Source organism: Vulpes lagopus, chromosome 24 (genome assembly GCF_018345385.1).
Source record: "Vulpes lagopus strain Blue_001 chromosome 24, ASM1834538v1, whole genome shotgun sequence".
In the NCBI taxonomy this organism is placed as follows: domain Eukaryota; kingdom Metazoa; phylum Chordata; class Mammalia; order Carnivora; family Canidae; genus Vulpes; species Vulpes lagopus.
The window spans coordinates 2,584,806-2,607,758 of NC_054847.1; the positions used below are offsets into that span (position 1 = coordinate 2,584,806).

Here is a 22,953-nt window from a genome sequence, read left to right on the forward strand (position 1 = left end):
CGTCGGGCTCCCGGTGCATGGAGCCTGCTTCTCCCTCTGCCTCTCTCTCTCTCTGTGACTATCATAAATAAATAAAAATAAAAAAAAATGCTTAAAATAGGGGCGTCTGGAGTCCGCTCAGTGTCTGCCTTCAGCTCAGCTCCTGCCCTCCAGGCGCTGGGGTCCATCCAGCTCCCTGCTCAGGCCGCTTCTCCCTCTCTGTGGTCCGTCTCCCACTGTCTCTCAAATAAATAAATAAAATCTTTAAGACGTTCAAAACAGCGCAGGAGCCCCAGTTGCATCCCCGCTCAGACTCAGCAAGGCCAGGTGCTTGCCCACGACGTCACTGTCGGCGGGCTGCGCCATACACCGCCCGCCAGCAAATCTCTTATTCAAATTTTGAGAATCCAGGTGTGTTTCAGGGCACCAAGCGGAGCCCCCGGGGTGAGGGAAGCCGGAAGGCCTCAGCCGTCCTCCGGGGGCGGCGCACACTTCCTCTCCGCGGGAACAAAGGGAGCCCGCAGCGAAGCCGCGTGGGGACCCGGCCCGGCCCCGCCCCTTACCTAGGCACCTGCGCAGACGGAGGCCGCCGGAGCCAGGCGCCCCAGGCGCGCATGACGTATGACGTTCGACGGTGCGCGATGACGCCAGGGCGTGCGCTCGGGGGCTCGTAGGGGAAGATGGCGGCTGCTGCTTTGGAGGAGAGGGATTGAGAGGGGCGGAGGGAAGAGGCCGGGCGGGAGAGACGTTCCCGACAGCGAGGACGACCCCTTCGTTCGCCGTTCGTTGGGAGCTCTGCTCGGCGCCGGCGGGTGAGTGCAGCTGCCGCACGGCACCCCCAGCCCGCAGCAGGCCGAGGCACTTTCCGCCATTTTCAGGCTCGGCCGTTGCGTGCTTTGGGGGCCTGGAGGGGCGCCTGGGGACAGGTTGGGTGAGCCGGGAGGATTGTGGTCGGGAGCGCGCTCTGAGGCTGGTCCGAGCTCTAGGGGAGGGAGCTGGAGGCTCGAGGCAGGCCGGGTAGGAAGGGGCACGCAGGACTGAGGCCCTTGGCCGGGAACTGGTGGCGACGAGACGTTAGTCGGGTAGGCCACGGATGGGACGTGAAGTTTGGAGGAGGGAGACGCGTTAGCTGGAGCCTGGGGGCGGGAGAGCCGGGACATCGAGCCGACAATCGAATGGAAACGTGGTTTCAAGGGGTCTCGGGAAGTTCCTGCGAAACCTGTGAAGCCGCGGCAGGCGGAGTCTCGGTGGTACCGTCGCTCGAAGTGGGTGTTTGTAACAGGGGTAAACCCACCGTTTGACAAGCAAGAAAGTCTCCTCCGGAAAAGTTCCCGTTTTCTTTGCTTTCAACCTGCTACCGCCGGTGCCCCCGCGCTAGCTCCGTCCGCCTCTCCGCTTTTGTTCCTAAGTCGCTTTCTGACAGCCAGACGTTTAGGATCTCAGAGAAAACCCTGTTTTTGGAAAAGGAAATAAATGTTGATGCTAAGCGGTTGTAACCCTTGTGGTTCGTGACTGTTCCGAGGAAAGAGGAAGGTAGGTCGGTAGGGAATTCCGTAATTGGGTCTCTGTAAACCAGACGGGAAAAGTTAGCGATTCCGTGCGGCAAGCCCGTCGTGAATGTTTGGAAGTAATTTCTGCACACGTGACTTTAGCTGTTCAGGAACTTTGGAAGACACCTGAGCGTGAACAAAACACCCCGTGTTAAAGGAACACCCACCTCCTGGGAGCGCTGAGTTGACTTCTAAGAACCCTCCGGACATCCAGCGCGCGCAGCGTTTGTTTGCCTGTTGAAAGTGATGCAGGCGGTGGTAGGACTGTTTAATTCGGACGACTTTTAGGGACTGTTCAAACGGAGCACGCTCATTGTTCCCACGGTGGCATTTCCCCCTTCCTAATCCTAACTGCATTTTTAAAAGATTTTATTTGAGAGAGACTGAGACAGCATGGGGGGGGGAGGGGCAGAGGGAGAAGTAGAGGGACAAGCAGACTCCTCGCTGAGCTGGGAGCCCCACGTGGGGCTGCATCTCGGGATCCGGAGGCAGATGCTTAACCTCCTGGGCCACGCAGGCGCACCTCGTAATTGCAGTTGACGCCCATGTTTAATTACCCTAAGATACTTTTGCACGTTTTAATTGGTCTCCTTGCCTAGAATATAAAGTACTGTGCCAGTTTGAGTTTGCGCAGAGCTTGAAGCTCTGTAGTCTATCTTATTGAAATTTACGGAAAATATTAATTTTTCTTACACGTGGTAAGAATATTGTTAGAAAGTTGGCCTTGGGATCCCTGGGTGGCGCAGCGGTTTGGCGCCTGCCTTTGGCCCGGGGCGCGATCCTGGAGACCCGGGATCGAATCCCACGTCGGGCTCCCGGTGCATGGAGCCTGCTTCTCCCTCTGCCTATGTCTCTGCTTCTCTCTCTCTCACTGTGTGCCTATCATAAATAAATAAAATTAAAAAAAAAAAAAAAAAAAAAAAAAAGAAAGTTGGCCTTACATCATAATGATTTAGTTGCAAATCTTTATGATGTTGATGACTTGAATTCTTTGGTTGGTGAAAAATATTAAAATGTCCAAGGTCCGATTTTTGCCATCACGGTTTTATCTTGACCTAAGGCTTTAATTAGTCTTTTACTAGCCACTTACGATGCTTATTCATAGTTTTTTTTCTTTTTTTTTTTTTTTGTTAAGTAATAACTCCATATTTCTCACATTACTTTGGGAAAAACACGTTATTTATTGTCCAAGTTCAAACTTTCATATTTCTGAATAAGGAAGTAAAGTTATAGTAAAGTTTTAAAACTATGAATATATTGACAGAAATACTGGTAAAAGTCGCTTATGAATATATATGGAATCCTTTTGAGGTTGCTTAGCAAAAAAATTAGGACTTTTACGACTGTTTTTATTTTTATTTATTTATTTATTTTAAATTTTAATTTATTTATTTATGATAGGCACACAGTGAGAGAGAGAGGCAGAGACACAGGCAGAGGGAGAAGCAGACTCCATGCACCGGGAGCCTGACGTGGGATTCGATCCTGAGTCTCCAGGATCGCGCCCTGGGCCAAAGGCAGGCGCCAAACCGCTGCGCCACCCAGGGATCCCTACGACTGTTTTTAGATAAAGTAGTAATTGTAGGCTAGAAATTTTCATTATCAACATATATTTACTTAAATGTCATGAACTTACCACTTGTTTAAGCATTGCAGATTTGTTGTTTTAAGATTCTGGATTGCCTCAGTTTTCTGTCAAATATCCCAAGATTTTTTTTGTTTTTTAAAGATTTTACTTATTTATTCATGAGAGACACACACACAGAGAGAGAGAGAGAGAGAGAGAGAGAGAGAGAGAGAAAAGCAGAGACACAGGCAGAGGGAGAAGCAGGCTCCACGCAAGGATTCCGATGCAGGACTCAATGCTGGGACTCCAGGATCGTGCCCTGGGCCAAAGGCAGGCGCTAAACCGCTGAGCCACCCAGGGATCCCATATTCCAAGATTTTATTTGTGTTGAAAGTTTTGCTTGTAAGATGTTATGTCTGTTTATTTATTCATTCATTCATTCATTTATTTTTTATTGTTTTAAAGATTTTTTAAAATTTATTTATTCATGATATATATATATATAGAGAGAGAGAGAGAGAGAGGCAGAGGCACAGGCAGAGGGAGAAGCAGGCTCCACGCAGGGAGCCCGACGTGGGACTCGATCCCAGGTTTCCAGGATCGCGCCCTGGGCCAAAGCCCGGCACCAAACCGCTGATCCACCCAGGGATCCCCACTTTATCTGTCTGTCTGTCTATCTATCTATCTATATCTATCTTTTTTTTTTAAAATTTTTTATTTTTATTTTTATTTATGATAGTCACAGACAGAGAGAGAGAGGCAGAGACACAGGCAGAGGGAGAAGCAGGCTCCATGCACCGGGAGCCCGATGTGGGATTCGATCCCGGGTCTCCAGGATCGCGCCCTGGGCCAAAGGCAGGCGCCAAACCATTGCGCCACCCAGGGATCCCTCTATCTATCTATCTATCTATCTATCTATCTATCTATCTATCTATCTATCTTATTTATGTATGTATGTATGTATGTATTTATTTTTCTTCTTCTTCTTAGTGGAATGCTGAAGGTTTCTCTGTTGCTGTAATATGTTGTGTGACGAGTAAGTTGCCAGGCCATAGTTTTAATGCTTAAAAATGCCTTTTTTTTTTTTTTTTTTTTTTGGGTCTTTGACATAGGGTTAAAAACTTTTCTCTTTGAACATGGGCAGTCCCGGAGGCTCAGCGGTTTAGCGCCGCCTTCAGCCCAGGGTGGCTCAGCGGTTTAAGCGCTGCCTTCAGTCCAGGGCGTGATCCTGGATGGAGCCTGCTTCTCCCTCTGCCTGTGTCTCTGCCTCTCTCTCTGTATCTCCCATGAATGAGTAAATAAAATCTTAAAAAATAGAGAAATTAAAAAAAAAACACCTTTTCTCTTTGAACACACTCTGGTAACGTTTCTGTTCCCATTGCAAAAGACTTGAATTAGTTCTAGACGCAGAAACTCTTAAGTGTGTTGGAAAGTCGTACCCACGTTACTCTCCTCCTTTCTGGTCCTTGAACATTTTAGTAATATTTTCTGGTGGAGGACTGACTTCATAATGTTTGTATTGTACTGTATAGTCATAGTTTGAGAGCTTATAAATTCTCAGAGCAGGTTAGTATTAGAAAGGTCATGGCTTTCAGCTGCAGACAGGTTTATTTATTTATCTTATTTTTATTTTTTAAAGATTTTATTTATTTATTCATGAGAGACAGAGAGAGGCAGAGACACAGGCAGAGGGAGAAGCAGGCTCCATGCAGAGGCAGAGACACAGGCAGAGGGAGAAGCAGGCTCCATGCAGGGAGCCCGATGTGGGACTCCATCCGGGGACTCAGGGGTCACGCCCTGAGCTGAAGGCAGGCGCTAAACCACTGAGCCACCCAGGGATCCCTGCAGACAGATTTAAATGTGAGTCTGCGCCTGCCTTTGGCCCAGAGCGCGATCCTGGAGACCCGGGATCGAGTCCCGCGTCGGGCTCCCGGTGCATGGAGCCTGCTTCTCCCTCTACCTGTGTCTCTGCCTCTTTCTCTCTCTCTCTATGTGACATACATAAATAAGTAAATAAATAAATAAATAAATAAATAGGCTCACGACTAACCAGCTTTTTTATATTGGGTCAGTTAATTAAACTCTGAACTTCAATTTCCTTATGTATAAGAATGTTTAGAATAGTTATTTCAAACATGAAAGAGTGATAGGTAGTAAGCATTTAGTAAATTTTGGCATTTTTTTCTTCCTGTGACTTGAATTTAATTGGCGAGGTCATTTTCTTTTCTTTTCTTTTTTTTTTTTTTGAGGTATAATTGACAGGTAACATAATAGTTCAAAGTATACAACATAATGATTCAATATTTGTATATATTGTAAAATGATGGCTTCAATAAATGTAGTTAACATCCGTTGCGAAACAGTCACGAATTTTTTTCTTTTGATAACTTTTAAGATTTCCTCTCTTAGCAACTTCCATATATGCAATATAGTATTATTAACTATAGTCACTATGCTGTATGTTACATCTCCATGGCTTAATTTTAACTGGAAGTTTGTACTTTTGACTCCTGTCACCTTTTTGCCTCCCCTCCCCCTTTTTCAGTTTTTAAAGATTAACTCAAATATCTTTGTTAAATATTTAGTCTCATTCCTCTGGTAAGCTATTCTGTTCCCTGTGTTATTAAAGCATTTTGTGCATATCTCTAATTAATGTATTTTGTGTATCTTCACTACTTTGTGAGCCTCTTTGAAGGCAGATACTTCATTTTCATATTATATATATTATATATATATATATTTTTTTTAAAGATTCATTCATGAGAGACATAGAGAGGCAGAGACATAGGCAGAGGGAGAAGCAAGCTCCTCGTGGGGAGCCCAGTGCGGGACTCAGTCCCAGGACCCCGGCATCATGACCCAAGCCAAAGGGCAGATGCTCACCCACTCAGCCACCTAGGAGCCCTCATTGCCTTATATTTTTGTATTCATAAAGCTAGGCAGTATAAAAATTGAGAAATGATGGAATAAGTGGGTTTTCTACAGAACCTTTCCTCATAACTGCTGGATCCGTTTTCACACAGATCTGGTTTATTTCTGCTCCTTAGCCTTTACTTGAAAGCTCTTTGCCTGTCTCCCTCCTCTCAGACCATTCATATCATATCCATTCCTCAAAATCCAGCTAAATATCATACCATTAATGAGGTCTTAAGTCACTTTTCCCTTATTTGTAACTCCTCTCTCCAGTTAGCCTAGGGTGTGTGTGGTTGTCTCCTGTTACTTTGTGCCCTGTAGTACTTGGCACAATGCCTTACCTGTTTTGAGTAGTTCCTTGGGTGGGATGATAAGTGCAAAACTGTGCTGAGGCTGAGTTTGTTACAGGCACCTGCTGTATTCACTGTCCCACTTAGATACTTTTAAGGGACAATCCCCCCCCCTTTTTAAAAGATTTTATTTATTTATTCATGAGAGACAGAGGGGGGTTGGGCAGAGACACAGGCAGAGGGAGAAGCAGGCTCCATGCAGGCAGCCTGACATGGGACTCGATCCCAGGTCTCCAGGATCAGGATCACGTCCTGGACTGAAAGGCGGTGCTAAACCGCTGAGCCACCTGGGCTGCCCCAATTTCCCTTTCTTTGTATGTAGAATATTCTGTTAACTCTCCCCCCATCTTTTATGTGAAATTGCAAACATCCAGAATAGTTGCAAGAATGAACACCTATTAACTTTTCATGTAGATTTACCTGTTACTAACAGTTAACCATTTGCTTTAGCCCTCTATCTACCTCCTCCTCCAACAATCAATTGAAATTAAGTAGCACATATCATGCTCTTTGTCCCCTAAATATCTCATGATGTATCTCTTTAAGATTATGTCATTCTTGCGATGCCCTGGTGGCTCAGTAGTTGAGCGTCTGCCTTCGGCTCAGGGTGTGATCCTGGAGTCCCTGGATCAAGTCCCGCATGGGGCTCCCTGCAGGGAGCCTTCTTCTCCCTCTGCTTATGTCTGTGCCTCTCTGTGTGTCTCGCATGAATAAGAAAATAAAAAAAATCTTTAAAAAATGGGACGCCTGGGTGGCTCAGCGGTTGCGCATCTGCCTTCAGCTTGGGGTGTGATCTGGGTCCCAGGATCAAGTTCTGCATTGGGCTCCCTACGAGGAACCTTCTTCTCCCTCTGCCTGTGTCTCTGCCTCTCTCTCTCTCTCTCTCTCATGAATAAATAAATAAAAATCTTAAAAAAAATTAAAAAATATAATTCTTCCACACTTTTTAATTTTAAACCAGACTCCACTGAAGGCAGTATTTTTTTTTTTTAAGATTTTATTTATTTATTTATTCATGAGACACTGAGAGAGAGACAGAGACCTAGGCAGAGGGAGAAGCAGGCTCCATGCAGGAAGCCTGATGTGGGACTTGATCCTGGGTCTCCAGGATCATGCCCTGGGCTGAAGGCAGTGCTGAACCGCTGAGCCACCTGGGCTGCCCCACTGAAGGCAATATTAAAAACATAATATCTAAGGCATACCTTATTACCTTATTATGCCTAAGGTAGTTAGCATTAAGTCTCTGGCGTTAAATTTTTTATTTTTTAAGATTTTATTTATTCATGAGAGACACAGAGAGGCAGAGACACAAGCAGAGGGAGAAGCAGGCTCCGTGCAGGGAACCTGATGTGGGACTTGATCCTGAGTCTCCAGGATCACACTCTGGGCTGAAGGTGGTGCTAAATCGCTGAGTCACCCGGGCTGCCCTAGCATTGACAAAAAGTCAAGAGTGTTACACATTAGGAATTTTCTGATTGAATGCTTAAAATGTCTTTTAACTGGTTTCGTTAATTCCTTTTATTTCCTATAGGATGGAAGTTAGGTCTAGAGAGGCTTGATTAAATTTGGGTCAAACGTGTTTGGCACAGATACTTTATAGGTGATAACATATAATTTATATTGTCATACATCAGGAACAACAGAATGTCTGGTTCTCCTCCTGCTAGTGAGGATCCATAAATAAGGTGGTGGAAACTGCCACATATTAGTTTGCCCCATTGTTTACAATGCTAAGTTTCCTTGCTTAGTGTGATGCCCGCCAGATTTCTTCATTGTAAAAGTACATTTTCCCTTTCACCTAGTGGTTGATTATTATCGTTGGTCCAGTCATTTGTTTCATTGGGGGTTTTCTAACTCTGTTATTTACACTTATTAGCTGTTTTCTGTAAAAAAAAAAAAGTTTCCACTTTTCATATTTTAAACTTTTAAATTTTGAAATAAATACAAACTTAGAGTGTTGTTGGAATGATAGTACAAAAAACTCCCATGTGCTTTTCATCACTATTCACTTATTAACATTTTGTCACATTTGCTTTTCCCTCCTTCCCTTCCTTTCTCCCATCCCTTGTATTTTTTTCTGAACCATCTAGAGTCATGGATGTCATGCACCTTTTCCCTTAAGAACATCATCCCCCCGCCCCTTTTAAAAAAGATTTTATTTATTCATGAGAGAGAGGGGCAGAGGGAGAAGCAGGCTCCCTGCAGGAAGCCTGATGCAGGCCTCAGATCCCAGGACCCCAGGGCCATGACCTGAGCCAAAGGCAGGCACTTAACCACTGAGCCACCCAGCTGCCTATTTTTTTTTTTTTTTAAAGATTTTACTTATTTGTTCATGAGTGACACAGAGAGAAAGAGAGAGAGGCAGATACACAGGCAGAGGGAGAAGCAGGCTCCATGCAGGGAGCCCGATGTGGGAGTGGATCCTGGGACTCCAGGATCACGCCCTGAGCCAAAAGCAGATGCTAAACCGCTGAGCCACCCAGGGATCCCCTCAAATTTTATCTTCTTAACCAGTTCTTAAGTATTCAGTTCACTAGTGTTAAGTATGTTCATATTGTTGTGCCACAGATTTGGAAACTTTTTTCATCTTGCAAAACAAGCTCCTTGCTCACAGAACAACTCCCTATTTCTCCCTCCTACAGCCCGTAGCAGTCACTCTTCCACTTTATGTTTCTATGAGTTTGGCTACTTTAGATACCTCACATGATTGAAATCATGCATTATTTCTTTTTGTATCTGGCTTACTGCATTTAGCATAATTCCACAAGGTTCGTCCATGTTGTAGCATGTGACGGGATGTTCTTCCTTTGATAGCTGAACAATATTCCATTGTATGCACATCTCACATTATGGTTATCCATTCATCCATGGCTCATCCACCTTTTGGCTATTGTGAACAGTGCTGCTATGAGCATGGTGTCCATATGTCTCTTCAAGATCCTGTTTTCAATTCTTTTGAATATATACTCAGAAGTAGGATTGCTGGATTGTATGGTAGTCTATTTTTAATTTTTTGAGGAGCTTCCATCCCATTTTCCATAGTGATAATACCATTTTACAATCCTACTAGTAGTATAAAAAGGTTCCAATTTCTCCACGTTCTCACCAACACTTATTTCCTCTTTCTTTGATAGTAGTTATTCTAATAGGTGTGAGGTGATAACTCATTGTTTCTTTTTTTTTTTTTTTAAGATTTTATTTATTTGAGAGAGAGTGCACATGAGCAGGGGGAGGGGCAAAGAGGAGGAGAAGCAGACTACCCACTGAGCAGGGAGCCCAATGTGGGGATTGATCTCTGGACCCTGAGATCATAACCTAAGCTGAAGGTGGACATTTAACCAACTGAGCTACCAAGGTGCCCCCCTCATTGTGGTTTTAATTTGCATTTCTCTCATGATTAGTGATACTGAACATTTTTTATATGCTTGTTGGGTATGTGTATATCATCTTTTTTTTTTTTTTTTAGGGGTTTTATTTATTTATTTGACAGAGAAAGAGAGCAAGAGAGAAGAAGGGCAGAGGCAGAGGGAGAAGCAGGCTCCCCACAGAGCAGGGAGCCCGATGCTGGGCTCGGTCCCTGGACATCAGGATCATGACCCGAACTGAAGGCAGACGTTTAACTAACTGAGCCACCCAGACACCCTGTGTATATCATTTATTCAAGTCCTTTGCCCCAATTTTATTTTCTTTTTTATTTTTTTTTTTAAATTTTTTATTTATTTATGATAGTCACAGAGAGAGAGAGAGGCAAAGACACAGGCAGAGGGAGAAGCAGGCTCCATGCCCCGGGAGCCTGATGTGGGATTCGATCCCGGGTCTCCAGGATCGCGCCCTGGGCCAAAGGCAGGCGCTAAACCGCTGCGCCACCCAGGGATCCCCTTTGCCCCAATTTTAATTGGGTTATTTGATTTTTTTGTTGTTGAGTTGTAGGAATTCTTTATTCTGGAATTAATCCCTTATTAGGAATGTGATTTGCAGATATTTTCTCCCATTTTGTAGGTTGCCTTTTCATTCTATTGATTGTATATTTTGCTGCACAGAAGTTTTAAAGTTTAATGTTTCCTATTTGTGTGTGACCCCTCTTCTTTTTCCACCTAGCAGTATATCCAAGAAATGATTCCATATCAATTGAGAGCTTCTCTCTCATACCCACCCCAAGACAATGTGATTTATGATAAGAAATATATATTCAATCTTTGTCCAGTTTCTGGCATGGATCTCCTAAAACCTTGGAATTTTCTAAGTGATTAGAGAGATAAAAGTGTCTTGACATTCATAACAAACCTCTTTCTTTTTTTATTTTTTATTTTTAAAGATTTTATTTATTCATGAGAGACACACACAGAGAGGCAGAGACACAGGCAGAGGGAGAAGCAGGCTCCATGCAGGGAACCGAATGTGGGACTCGATCCCGGGTCTCCAGGATCAGGTCCTGGGCTGAAGGCAGGCGCCAAACCGCTGAGCCCCCCAGGGATCCCCAGCAAACCTCTTTCAACCACACCTGTGTTTATGTTAATGAGATAACTTCTGGAAAGCCAGTGGGATAGAGGCTGGTTGCCAGGAAAACCAACCATGTGATTAGATGGTTGGACTTTCAGTCTCACCCGCTGAACCTCAGAGAGAGGAGAGAGGTTGGACATAGGATCAGTTGCCAATGGCCAGTGATTTAATCACTCGTGCTTAGATAATGAAGTCTCTGTAAAAACCCAAATGGATGAGGTTCAGAGAGCTTCCAGTTTGGTGATTGTGTGGAGATGTGAGTAGCTTGGTGGTTCAGTGAATGTGGCAGCTTATCTGAGCCAATTCCCACATATTTTTCCCTTTGTATTTCTTCCCCCTGACTGTTTCTGAATAGTAAACCAGTAAATATAGTAAGTAAAATGTTTGGGTTGTTTTCACTTTTCTTTTCTTTTCTTTTCTTTTCTTAACTTATTTTTATTTATTTATGATAGACATAGAGAGAGAGGCAGAGACACAGGCAGAGGAGAGGGAGAAGCAGGCTCCAAGCCAGGAGCCCGACACGGGACTCGATCCTGGGACTCCAGGATCACGCCCTGGGCCAAAGGCAGGCGCAAAACTGCTGAGCCACCCAGGGATCCCTTTTTTTTTTTTTTTTAAGGTTTTATTTATTTATGATAGAGAGAGAGAGAGAGAGAGACAGAGACACAGGCAGAGGGAGAAGCAGGCTCCATGCAGGGAGCCTGACGCGGGACTCGATCCCGGGACTCCAGGATCAGGCCCTGGGCCAAAGGCAGGCGCTAAACCGCTGAGCCACCCAGGGATCCCCTGTTTTCACTTTCTAGTTATCATGAATAGTGGTGGTATGAACATGTGTGTATGTTTTTTTGTAGACATAATGCTTCTATGGTTCTCTTGAGGAACCTAGGAGTGGAATTGCTGGATGTTATGGTAATTCTGTGTTTAGTATTTAAGGAAATTTCCAAACTTTTCTCAAGAGACTGTGCTATTTCGCAGACCCACCAGCAGTATTTGAGGGTTCCGGTTTCTCCAAATCCTCACCAGTATTTGTTATTTTCCTTTTTTTTTTTTTTTTTTAAAGATTTTATTTATCTATTCATGAGTGACACAGAGAGAAGAGAGGCAGAGACACAAGCAGAGGGAGTAGCAGGCTCCATGCAGGAAGCCCGACTTGGGACTCGACTTGGGACTGGATCCTGGGTCTCCAGGATCACACCCTGGGCTGAAGGTGGCGAGGTGGTGCTAAACTGCTGAGCCCCCCCGGGCTGCCCCTGAGCATCTTTTCAAATGCTTATTGGCCATTTATATATCTTCTTTAAAGAAATCTCTTTTCAGATACTTTCCTCATTTAAAAAATTGGTTTGTCTTTTATTATTGAATTGTCAGAGTTCTTTGTATATTCTAAATGCTGTAGGTCCCTTATCAGATACATGATTTGCAGTTTTCTTTCTTTCTTTTTTTAAAGATTTTATTTATTCATGAAAGAGAGAGAGAGAGGCAGACACAAATAGGCAGAAGGAGAAGCAGGCTCCCTGTAAGGAGCCCGATGTGGGACTCGATCCCAGATCCCGGGATCACACCCTGAGCTGAAGGCAGCCACTCAACTGCTGAGCCACCTAGGCGTCCTTGTAAAATTTTTCTTATTCTGTGGGTTGATGGTGTAATTGAAGCACAACAATAATTTTGATGATGTCCAATTTACCTATATTTTTCTTTTGTTCATTGTGCTTTTGGTGTCATTCTTTTTTAAGATTTTATTTTTTAAATAATCTCTACACTCCACATGGGGTTCAAACTTGCAACTGGGGGGTCAAGAGTTGCATGCTCCACCAACTAAGCCAGCCAGGTGCCCCTTGACTAGATAAGTATTATCAATGGCTACTAAAGTGTTGATTACTAGAGAACAGAGTATTCACACATTTCTAAGGTATTAAACCTTTAGATACACACAAAAGTGAAAGAAGTTAATACCATATACTTGCCTCCTAGATTCAACATTTGCAAAAATTTTGCTGTATTTTTGTTTTTCTATTATTTTTCTAGGGCTGCTATATATAACAGAGTGGCTTAAACAATAGTCATTTATTGTCTTATAGTTCTAAAGATTAGGTGTCTGGGATCAAGATGTCTGTAGGGCCTTGTTCCCTCGGACATGTTAGGGAAGGATCTGTTCCAGGCCTCTCTCCTAGTTTCTGGTAGTTGCTTATCTTGTACCAGTGTGACTCCATTCTTTATGTGTCCAAATTTCCCCTTTTTATGAGAACACCAATCCTATTTATTGAATTACAGGCTCATCCTAGTCCATTTGGCTTCATCTTAACTATTAACATCTGCAGTGACCCTATTCTCCAGTAAGGTTACTAAGTGTTAGGAATTCAACATACGGATTTTTGGCGGGGGGAGGATGTAATTCAACCTATAACATTCTGTCTCTGCGTTCATACATATGTATATACGTATTTTCAACTATTTGAGAGTAATTGCAGGCGTCATGATACGTAATGCTTCAGCGTGCAATAGCAACGTGCAGTAGCACATCTAAGAAAATTTGTAGTAATTCCCTATTATAATATCTGATCTACATTCGAATCGCTTTGGTAGCTGTTTTTCAAACTGCAGGATTGAATTTTAATATTCCATTTGGTTGTTTCCTTAGTCTTGTTTATTTAAAGCAGTCATCTTATGTTTTAATTTTTTATATGTACACTTTCAATTTTTTATTTGTAAAATTTTTATGTATTTTTAAAAGATATATTTTTTTACTTACTAGAGAGTGCACAAGTTGGGGGAAGGGGCAGTGGGAGAGGGAGCAGCAGACTCCCTGTTGAGTTAGGGAGCCCAACACTAGGCTCCATCCCGGGATGCTGGGATCATGACCTGAGCTGAAATAGAGTCTGACTTTTAACCGACAGAGCCATCCAGGTGCCTCCATACACTCTTTTAAAGACATGCTTGCAGGAGTATCTCAGTAGCAAATCAAGCCTCTATGCTATGCCAGTCTGATTGAGTAGTAGTTGAAATCACCATTTGCTTTCTCTGTCCAAGAGTGTTAACGAAGAAGACATATCTCTTGAGGGGCTTTTACATTAATTGTCTCTGTTACAGTTATTCTGGCAAATGAGCTTCATCTCTTTGTGTATCTCAAGGATTGTTCTCCCCTTCTCAAAATGTTAATTTTTTATGTGCAACACATAGGCTGTATTTTAAGTTTAGACTATCTGGAACATATCCTTTCAATTTGGTGAAAATTCTCTTAGCTCATTCCCTGTAGTAATAGAAACAGAAAAATTAATGTTCTGTGAGCCAATACTTTGCTGATCCTCCCTATTGCATAGTTAATATTTTTTCCTTGTAATTAATAAATATCTTAGAGGAGATACTTTGAACTTATGTAAATATACTGTTCTCAAGCTTTTGCACAGTAATTTTAGCATTCATTGGTGGAGCCTGTAGGTAACAAGTATTGTTGGGTGTTCCAATAGTGATTTTTTTTTTTTTAAGATTTTATTTATTTATTTATTCATGAAAGACAGAGAGAGAGGCAGAGACACAGGCAGAGGGAGAAGCAGGCTGCATGCAGGGAGCCCGACGTGGGACTTGATCCTGGGTCTCCAGGATCACATCCTGGGCTGAAGGCAGATGCTCAACTGCTGAGCCACCCAGGCGTCCCTCTTTTTTTTTTTATTTTTTATTTTTTAAGATTTTATTTATTCATGAGAGAGAGAGGCAGAGACACAGAGGGAAAAGCAGGCTCCATGCAGAGAGCCTGATGCGGGACTCTATCCCAGGACCTCAGGATCACACCCTGGGCCAAAGGCAGGCACTAAACCGCTGAGCCACCCAGGCTACCCTCTTAGTATATATTTTAATATAGATCTGTGACAATTTTTTACATGTGCCAGGCTGTGTGCAAGGCTTTGGGGATATAGAGATGAAAGACATTCAGTCTTAGGGGGCTGGTGGCTCAGTTGGTTAAATGTCTGACTTTGGTTCACGTCCTGATCCCAGGGTCCTGGGATCCACCTGCTCTGACCTCCTCCTGCTCAGTGGGGAGCTTGTTTCTTTCTCTCCTTTTGCCCCTTCCCCATTACTTTAAATAAATAAAATCTTAAAAACATTCAGTCCTTGCTTATATGGAATTTGCATTTTAGATATATAGATATGTGGGTTTTTTTACTAGTGTGATGTTTCTAGGATTATACAGAGTATATTTTGAGCGTGCAAAGACTGCTGAATAGAGCACAATAAGTAAGCATAAATTAACAAAAATAATTGAAAACATCAGTATACGAATATACTAACAATGATTTTGAGAGTATTTGGGAAAGTTAGAGATTTCAAAAGAGTGTTTTAAAAAGAAAAACACTCCTACCTTGTTACGATAGTAATCCATGGCTGTTGTGGATAGCTTGGAAAAACTGTATGTATAAATAAGACAACTAAATTTTACTGTAACTCTCATGCTTTGTTACTTTTGTTCTACGTTTCTTCCCATTTTGGGGGGACTTTTGTTTTGCTTTATGGGACATTTTATGAATTTACATGTCATCTTATGCAGGGACCATGCTAATCTCTGTATTGGGCCACTTTTAGTATATGTACTGCTGAAGCAAGCACGATTTTTTGGGTTTGCACAAAAGTATACAGTTCTTTTAAAGTAATTGTAGTTATTCACAGTCTGATTTTTTTTTTTTAAGATTTATTTATTCATTCATGAGAGACAGAGAGGGAGAGAGGCAGACGCACAAGCAGAGGAAGGTAGGGGCTCTGCAGGGAGCCCAATATGGGACTCGATCTCGGATCCCAGAATCACGCCCTGAGCTGAAGGCAGATGCTCAACCACTGAGCCACCCAGGTGTCCCTTCACAATCTGATTTTTCCAGTTAACATTGGATCATGTGCAGTTTGTTTAAAAAAAATATATTTTTAAATATTTTATTTCTCTACACAGAACACGAGAGAGAGAGGCAGAGACACAGGCAGAGGGAGAAGCAGGCTCCATGCAGGGAGCCAGACATGGGACTTGATCCCGGGTCTCCAGGATCACAAGGCTGAAGGCAGCACTAAACCTCTGAGCCACCCGGGCTGCCCTGTTTAAAATATTTCAAGATTTTTAGTGATTATATGAAATTTCATGTTACAGATGTGCAGAAATTATTTTTCTCTGGTTGCTTATGCCTGTGTACTTGACTGAATTTTTGCAAAACAGAATTTTTTATTTGCTACATTGATCCCTATTAAATCATAGAATGTTTTTCTGAAATTATTTATAAAGAGATTTTATTTATTTGAGATAGACAGTGAGCCAGTGAGTGGCACAAGCAGCAGGGAGGGGCAGAGGGAGAGGGAGAAACAGGCTCCTTGCTGAGCAGGGAGCCAGATATATGGCTTAATCCCAGGACCCCAGGATCATGACCTGAGCCAAAGGCAGAAGCTTAACCAGCTGAGCCACCCAGCGCCCCTAGTGGTTCTTAATCTTCTTATTCCTTCGTTTTTGGAGATCAAAGTATCAAAAATTTCTCCAACATAGGCAAGGAAGTATCAGAGTCTTAGATAGAGTCCTAGTTAGCTTCTTTAGTATCTTGTTCTTTGTACTTTATTATTTTAAGATTTTATTTATTTATTCATGAGAGATACAGAGAGATGCAGAGAGAGAGGCAGAGATAACAGGCAGAGGAAGTAGCAGGCTCCATGCAGGGAGCCCGACGTGGGACTTGATCCCAGGCCTACAGGATCACGCCCTGGACTGAGGGCGGCGCTAAACCGCTGAGCCACCAGTGCTGCCCATGTTCTTTGTACTTAAGTGATACTATATCCCCTACCCATCAAGGGTAGGTGTTCTGTGGATACATTACGGATAGTATTAGAATAGTACAACTTTGCTGTTTATCTTTTTTCCCCCAAAGATTTTATTTGAGAGAGAGAGACTGAGACCGAGCACAAGTAGGGGTAGTGGCAGGCTCCCCCTGAGCAGGGAGTCAGATGTAGGGCTCAGTTCCAGGACCCTGGGTTCATGACCTGACCAGAAGGCAGACACTTAACTGACTGAGCCAGCCAGGTGCCTCTTTGCTGTCTGTATATCTTGAACTTGCTTCTAAGATATGACTTGAGTTCTGCAGTTGAAAGAGATTAGGAGAATGAGACCATTCTTTCACTTTCTATCCCATCCAATTCTGTTTTTCCCATTGAATAGTAAGTGTTTCCAACTCCAGTTGATTCTTGTTACTCGTGGCAGTTGCAGACCCTGAACTAGCAAATGCTAAATGGTTGTTCCTAGGGGAAACATACACAGATTCCTGTGAGCCTCAGGTGACATTTGCATAAAGCCAGTTGAGACATAATCTTCTGTGTGCTTCTTTTCAAAGATACCTTATTTAATGCATATTGTTGATCCATTATCATTGAATTCATGGCTGATAGCACTAGTGACAGCACATGTCTGAACCATACCTATCTAAGTGTATTTTCTCTATAAGGTACATCATAACCTTTTATTTATTTTATTTTATTTTTATTTTTTTCTTTTAATTTTTATTTATTTATGATAGTCACACAGAGAGAGAGAGAGAGGCAGAGACACAGGCAGAGGGAGAAGCAGGCTTCATGCAGGGAGCCTGATGTGGGACTCGATCCCTATCTCCAGGATCAGGCCCTGGTCTGAAGGCGGCGCTAAATCATTGAGCCACCCGGGCTGCAAAGTTGCCCTATACATTTATATCCTAAAGCAGTATGCACAAGATGTGAAGAGAATGTAAATGTACATAGAGGCGGGAGTAAAAGTGGTTAATGAAATGGAAAAAATAAGTATTTAAGCTTTTATTAATAATCAAGAAAACTAAAATGGAGCTGAGAAGTTTTTTTCCCCCTAAGGCAGCAAAGATTCTTTTGACTTAAAGCTATATGCACAACAATAGTACAGTTTTGAGTTTTAGTAGCTTATGTTTATTTTATTTTATTTTTACTTATTTTTGATAGACAGAGAGAGAGAGAGAGAGAGAGAGAGAGGGGGGCAGAGGCAGAGACACAGGCAGAGGGAGAAGCAGGCTCCATGCTGGGAGCCCGACGTGGGACTCAATCCCAGGACTCCAGGATCGCGCCCTGGGCCAAAGGCAGGCACGAAACCGCTGAGCCACCCAGGGATCCCCTAGTAGGTTATGTTTTAAAACAATTCAAAAGTCCAGCAATGAGACATGCTTTCTTTTCTTTTCTTTTCTTTTCTTTTCTTTTCTTTTTCTTTTCTTTTCTTTTCTTTTCTTTCCTTTTCTTTTCTTTTCTTTTTCTTTTCTTTTCTTTTCTTTCTTTTTTCTTTTCTTTTCTTTTCTTTTCTTTCTTTCTTTCTTTCTTTCTTTCTTCTTTCTTTCTTTCTTCTCTTTCTTCTCTTTCTTCTCTTTCTTCTCTTTCTTTCTTTTCTTTCTTTCACGAGACCTGTTTTAAAGGTAAACTGGGCACCTAAGTGGCTCAGTCAGTTATGCGTCTGCCTTGGGCTCAGGTGTTAGGCTCCCTGCTCTGCTGGGAGTCTGCTTCTCCTCCTCCTGCCTGCTGCTGTCCCTGCTTATGCTTCCACTCTGTCAAATAAATTAAATAAGTCTTTTTTTTTTTTTTTAAATCTACACAGGCAAGACATTTTATTTTATTTTTATTTTTTTTATTTTTATTTATTTATGATAGTCATCTCACACACACAGAGAGAGAGAGAGAGGCAGAGACATAGGCAGAGGGAGAAGCAGGCTCCATGCACCGGGAGCCCGACGTGGGAATCGATCCCGGGTCTCCAGGATCGCGCCCTGGGCCAAAGGCAGGCGCCAAACCGCTGCGCCACCCAAGGATCCCAAATTAAATAAATCTTAAAAAAAAAAAAAAAAACCAAGCAGTTTTTATTCATTAATATTTGTAAATACTGGGATCCCTGGGTGGCGCAGCGGTTTAGCGCCTGCCTTTGGCCCAGGGCGCGATCCTGGAGACCCGGGATCGATTCCCACGTCGGGCTCCCGGTGCATGGAGCCTGCTTCTCCCTCTGCCTATGTCTCTGCCTCTCTCTCTCTCTGACTATCATAAAAAAAAAAAAATTGTGAATACTCATAACAACTTCATTAGAGATTTGTTTTCCTCTTCACTTCTTTTAGAAAAAGTTCTTTTTTTTTTTTTTTTTAATTTATTTATGATAGTCATACAGAGAGAGAGAGAGAGAGGCAGAGACACAGGCAGAGGGAGAAGCAGGCTCCATGCACCGGGAGCCCGACGTGGGATTCGATCCCGGGTCTCCAGGATCGCGCCCTGGGCCAAAGGCAGGCGCCAAACCGCTGCGCCACCCAGGGATCCCCTAGAAAAAGTTCTTAAGTAGACTCCACAACCAATGTGGGGCTCTTTCTCCTGATCCCAGGATCACGAGTCACATGCTCTACCAACTGGGACAGCCAGCCACTCCTTCCTCTTCAGTTTTAATGTGGAGTAGGAGAGCCTTTTGCATGTAAAGGTAGAGGAAGCAGAGATCACTTCTGTACTGCTATCTATATTTTCCTGCCAGAAGTAAAAAGTAGATATGATTATCATATTTTCTTTTTCTTTTGAGTGTACACAATATGTAACAAGAGTAACTGACCTGAATTGTCAAACAAATTCAGGATAGTTCTTGTCCATTATCCTTGGCAAATACAGCACAGGGGACATTGTCTAGGAATTGAGATGTCATCAAAGAAGTGGTGGAGGCTCATTTCATGATTAAGCAATAAGACATTTAAGTAAAATTTTTTTGAGAAAGTGAGAATGTGTGTGCGCAAACAGAGGGGGAAGGGTAGAGCAGGCTTCACACTCAGTGCAGAGCTCCATCCCACAACCCTAAGATCATGACCTGAGCCGAATCAAGAATAGGATGCTTAAGCAACTGAGCCACCCAGGCACCCCTTAAATCATATTATTATTACTGGAGTATTTAAGAAGTTGTCAAAAACATTTGCAAAGTTTTGTAGTATGGAAAACTCTTAAATTGTAATTATTAATGGGGAAAAAATAAAATTTTATATAATACACAGTTGTACATATTAATGAATGGTGGGTGTATATATACTTTATCATTTTCTCCTTTTTTTTTTTTTTAAGATTTTTTTTCATATTCATGAGAGACAGAGAGAGAGAGGCAGAGACATAGGCAGAGAGACATAGGCTCCGGTGGGGAGCCTGATGCGGAACTCACTCCCAGAACCCCAGGATGCTGACCTGAACCAAAGGCAGATGCTCAACCACTGAGCCACCCAGGTGCCCTAACATTTTTTTTTTAAATCAAGGTTCCATCAAGGTTAGTTATGTCTCTCCAGCCTTATAGTTTAAAATAAGTCTCCCTTTCGTTTTTTTGTTCTCAGTTTTTTGTTCACATTGCATAAGCACATGTGAAAAGATACTTGGTTTTTTTGACTGTTGTTTTTTCCCTTTCAAATTAATTTTGGGGGACGCCTGGGTGGCTCAGTGGTTGGGCATCTGCCTTTGGCTGAGGGTGTGATCCTTGGTCTGGGGATCGAGTCCCGCATCGGCTCCCTGCATGGAGCCTGCTTCTCCCTCTGCCTGTGTCTCTGCCTCTCTCTCTGTGTCTATCATGAATAAATAAATAAAATATTAAAAAAAATAAAATTTTGGGGGCACCTGGGTGGCTCAGTCAGTCTGCCTTTGGCTTGGGTCCTGATCTCGCGGTCCTAGGATGGAGCCCCATGTCCAGTCTGCTACTTCCTCTTCCTCTGCCCTTCCCCCTGGCTCAAGCATGTGCCTGAGTGTTCCCACTCTCTCAAATAAATAAATGAAATCTTTAAAAGATAAAACTAAGTTTGGGGTCATGGTGAGTGGCTCAGTCAAGTGTCCGACTCTTCATTTTGGCTCAGATCATTTTTTTTTTTTTTTTTTAGATTTATTTATGCAGGAGAGAGGCAGAGACACACAGGCAGAGGGCAGGCTCTATGCAGGGAGCCCGACATGGGACTCAATCCCGGGTCTCCAGTATCATGCCCTGGACTGAAGGCAGCGCTAAACCGCAGAGCTACCAGGGCTGTCCTGGATCTTTTTTTAAACTGGGGTGGGCAACATCACCCACAAGCTGCAGAATCAGCCAGTCAGCCCTTTGCTGGTGGAGAGGAAGGCACTACTCTGCCGCATCCTGGCCAGGGCTACTCGCCTGTCCACCTGGCTTCGAGAAGAGCAGCCATCCACCACACATGGACCTGCAGCCCCCGGTCCAAGAGGTCCAGGGTGGTATTCAGGATGCAGGCCTGTGTCTCAGTGCCACAGAGGAGACAGAACACAGCTGGGGCCACATATCCAGCTCCCGTTGCACTGCAGGCACCATGCTGAAGCAAGTTTTGGCCACTGGCTGCAGGCCTTGAGCCCCCAGCTTGGGGCCTGTGGGGCCCAGGACTTCTGGGTACTGCTCTGTCAGCACAGCTGGTACCTCCAGCAGCCTGGCCACCTTGAGCATGGCAGCCACAGAGACAATATGGGGAAAGTATGTGATTTGGCAGAGCTTCTGCATGTCACACAGGAACAGGATGGATGATCCAGGGAGGACTCAGCCCGGGTTGGACCTCACAGTTGCCGTGTCCTCGCGGAGGACACTTAACGCCACTCATATCCTCCCCTCAGATCATGATCTTGGTCATGGGATCCAGCCCTGTGTCAGGCTCTTTGATCAGTGGGGAGTCTGTTTATCTTCTGCCCCATCTGCCCCTCCCACTCTTGCTCTCAAATAAATAAATCTTAAAAAAATCTAAAGAAAAATAATTTTGGTTAAAGGTATTAAAAAAAAGTATTCCAAATAGGTTATATGTTAGATTTTTGCCTTATTTTGTGTATTCGAAATGTTGTAATGGTGAAACTGATGGTCACTTCTCCAGAAATACCATATTGGACTGAATTCTCCATTTAGAGAGACCTATCACATAGAAGGCAAGCATGCAGTTTTTCAGTCTTACAGAGCTTCTAGTTAAAAAAGTTCCCCAGGTTTTTTTTTTTTTTTCCCCATAGATTTTATTTATTCATGAGAGACACACCGAGAGATGCAGAGAGAGAGGCAGAGATAACAGGCAGAGGAAGTAGCAGGCTCCATGCAGGGAGCCCGACGTGGGACTTGATCCCAGGCCTACAGGATCACGCCCTGGACTGAGGGCGGCGCTAAACCGCTGAGCCACCAGTGCTGCCCATGTTCTTTGTACTTAAGTGATACTATATCCCCTACCCATCAAGGGTAGGTGTTCTGTGGATACATTACGGATAGTATTAGAATAGTACAACTTTGCTGTTTATCTTTTTTCCCCCAAAGATTTTATTTGAGAGAGAGAGACTGAGACCGAGCACAAGTAGGGGTAGTGGCAGGCTCCCCCTGAGCAGGGAGTCAGATGTAGGGCTCAGTTCCAGGACCCTGGGTTCATGACCTGACCAGAAGGCAGACACTTAACTGACTGAGCCAGCCAGGTGCCTCTTTGCTGTCTGTATATCTTGAACTTGCTTCTAAGATATGACTTGAGTTCTGCAGTTGAAAGAGATTAGGAGAATGAGACCATTCTTTCACTTTCTATCCCATCCAATTCTGTTTTTCCCATTGAATAGTAAGTGTTTCCAACTCCAGTTGATTCTTGTTACTCGTGGCAGTTGCAGACCCTGAACTAGCAAATGCTAAATGGTTGTTCCTAGGGGAAACATACACAGATTCCTGTGAGCCTCAGGTGACATTTGCATAAAGCCAGTTGAGACATAATCTTCTGTGTGCTTCTTTTCAAAGATACCTTATTTAATGCATATTGTTGATCCATTATCATTGAATTCATGGCTGATAGCACTAGTGACAGCACATGTCTGAACCATACCTATCTAAGTGTATTTTCTCTATAAGGTACATCATAACCTTTTATTTATTTTATTTTTATTTTTTTCTTTTAATTTTTATTTATTTATGATAGTCACACAGAGAGAGAGAGAGAGGCAGAGACACAGGCAGAGGGAGAAGCAGGCTTCATGCAGGGAGCCTGATGTGGGACTCGATCCCTATCTCCAGGATCAGGCCCTGGTCTGAAGGCGGCGCTAAATCATTGAGCCACCCGGGCTGCAAAGTTGCCCTATACATTTATATCCTAAAGCAGTA

At 43.3% G+C, this 22,953-nt stretch overlaps 1 protein-coding gene, 1 non-coding gene and 1 pseudogene across 6 annotated transcripts in view; 1 reads left to right on the plus strand and 2 right to left on the minus strand.

The window, feature by feature from the left end:
• Window positions 1–660: 660 nt before the first annotated feature.
• WDR33 (WD repeat domain 33) overlaps window positions 661–22,953 on the plus strand; it is a 117,178-nt gene continuing 94,885 nt past the window's right edge. For all 5 annotated transcript variants that reach the window (XM_041739985.1, XM_041739986.1, XM_041739988.1 and 2 more), the window contains exon 1: window positions 661–791. The gene's annotated coding sequence lies outside the window, so the exon portion shown is untranslated. The remainder of the gene's footprint in view (window positions 792–22,953) is intronic.
• Window positions 15,353–15,455, minus strand: LOC121482212. Its single transcript, XR_005985562.1, has one exon. It is a non-coding gene; the product is annotated as a U6 spliceosomal RNA (small nuclear RNA).
• LOC121482104 lies at window positions 20,786–22,639 on the minus strand (annotated as a pseudogene).